The sequence below is a fragment of the Molossus molossus genome, unplaced genomic scaffold, assembly GCF_014108415.1.
Source record: "Molossus molossus isolate mMolMol1 unplaced genomic scaffold, mMolMol1.p scaffold_m16_p_16, whole genome shotgun sequence".
NCBI lineage: Eukaryota > Metazoa > Chordata > Mammalia > Chiroptera > Molossidae > Molossus > Molossus molossus.
The window spans coordinates 14,886,327-14,888,605 of record NW_023425351.1 but is presented as its reverse complement, the minus strand read 5'-3'; the positions used below and the strand labels follow the sequence as shown (position 1 = coordinate 14,888,605).

The following is a 2,279-nucleotide window of genomic DNA, read 5'->3' as shown; positions in this document are numbered from 1 at the left end:
GAAGAATATATGTACCCCAATGTTCATGGCAGTACTATTTACAATAGCTAAGATCTGGAAACAGCCCAAGTGTCCATCAGTAGATGGATAAAAAAGCAGTGGTACATGTACACAATGGAGTACTATACAGCTGTGAGAAAGAAAGATATCTTATCCTTTGAGACAACATGGAGGGACCTGGAAAGTATTATCCTAAGTGAAATAAGTCAAGCAGAAAAAGACAAATACCACATGATCTCACTTATATACGGAATGTAATGAACATAACAGTCTAAGGAATATGGTAGACCCCGAAACATAGAAGTAGGGCACAGACTGACATCCCTCAGAAGAGGGGGTGTGGGGGTGGGAAGAGATAAACCACAGAACTTATATGCATGTATGCATGACCAATAGACATGGACAACAAAGCCGGGGACGGGGCAGGGGTGGGGTAAGGAGGGGGGTGCCAATGGGGTAAAAAAGGAGAAACATCTGTAACATAAAATAAATAGAAGAATTTAAAAAAATAAATAATTCATAAATAAATAAATAAATATACTGATCATATTTGAGGGATAGCCTCTCTGGAGTAATTTGAGGAATGGCCTGATTGAAGACAGGGACGTTGCTATGTGGAGGTCCCATGGAAGAGTGCTTCAGAGAGAACAGCACGTGCAGAGGTCCTGTGGTAGAACTGAGTTTGACACACTCAAGAAATAGGAAGAAAGTTGCAGGCGCTGTGGGGGGAGTAAGGCCTTGCAGGTGTGGATGCGTTGGGTGAAGAAGATACGGGGTTAAATATGGACATCATTAAAATGTCCATATTACCCAAAGCAATCTATAGATTCTATGCGATCCCCATCAAAATACCAATGATATATTGTAGACTATAATGAACATAACAGTCTGAGGAACAGGGTAGACCCAGAGACGTGGAGCAGTGACCTGCTATCTAGGTGGAGACATGTGTAACACACCAACTTACTGTGACCTAGGAAAGTCTGCCATGTATGTCTTCAACAAAGGATGTAGGTTTGGCATGGTCAAAATAGATCTGAGAAACAGTCATGTAGTGGAGTGGACATTTCTACTTCTGGTCATGTTTATATTAACACAGGGAAAGCATCAGGCAACCTAGAGACCAAATATAAGGTCTGTAACTATGGGCTGACCTTTACTCAAAAATGGAAAACAGACAGTACCCTTGGAACACGAATCTCTTTGGAGAATAAGTTGGCTGAAATACTGAAACTGACTCTTGATACCATATTTGTACCGAACACAGGAAAGAAGAGTAGAAATTGAAGGCCTCATGTAAACGGAATTGTTTCAGCCTCGACAGTGATGTTGACAAAAATTTTTCTGGCCCAACCGTCTATGGCTGGGCTGTGTTAGCCTTTGAAGGTTGGCTTGCTGGCTATCAGATGAGTTTTGCCACAGCCAAATCCAAACCATCACAGAAAAATTTTGCCCTGGGTTACAAGGCTGCAGACTTCCAGCTGCACACTCATGTGAAGGATGGCATTGAATTTGGGGGGTCCGTCTACCAGAAGGTTAATGAGAAGACTGAAACATCAATAAACCTTGCTTGGACAGCTGGCAGTAACAACGCCTGTTTTGGCAACACTGTTAAATACAAGTTGGATTGTAGAACTTCTCTATCTGCTAAAGTAAACAATGCCAGCCTGACTGGACTGGGTTATACTCAGATTCTTCGACCAGGACTCAGATTGACCCTGTAAGCTTTAATCAATGAAAAGGACTTCAATGCTAGAGGTCACAAGGGTGGATTGGGATTTGAACTAGAAGCTTAATGAGGTTTTGAATAAAGCATCAGATTTCTCCCTGGTGATGAAGAGAAATGGCCCCACGATGTTTTGGCCTTAAAATTCTTCTCTGAAATTTCAAAAATGTGAACTTTATATTCTTCCACAGAATGGTAATCCTCTCACAGAGAAGTGTAGAGATCACAGGTCCATGCTAAGGCATGCCTGGAAGTTGTCATGTGCTGTCGCATTTCAGTTCAGTTCCGCAGTATTATTTCAAATGTGTTCCTCAGAGACCATGTAGTGTCACGTTCAAAGAAAACAGCCCAATCCTGCAGTTTGTACATCATGTCCTGCATGTCCCACAACTTTTCTTGACCTTTTAGTATATTGATCTCTGAGCTGTAGTGGAAACTTTGGTTTTGCATTAGAGTAAAATAAAACAAACACATCACATTTTAACATTAGAGAAAAAAAAGAAATAGCAAAAAGGTCAGTGCTCTGAAAACAGACTGAGCGGGTGCTGGGCTT

General features: G+C 41.5%; 1 pseudogene; it reads left to right on the top strand.

The window, feature by feature from the left end:
- Nucleotides 1-946: 946 nt before the first annotated feature.
- Nucleotides 947-1,796, top strand: LOC118631740 (annotated as a pseudogene).
- The last annotated feature ends 483 nt before the right edge of the window (nucleotides 1,797-2,279 follow it).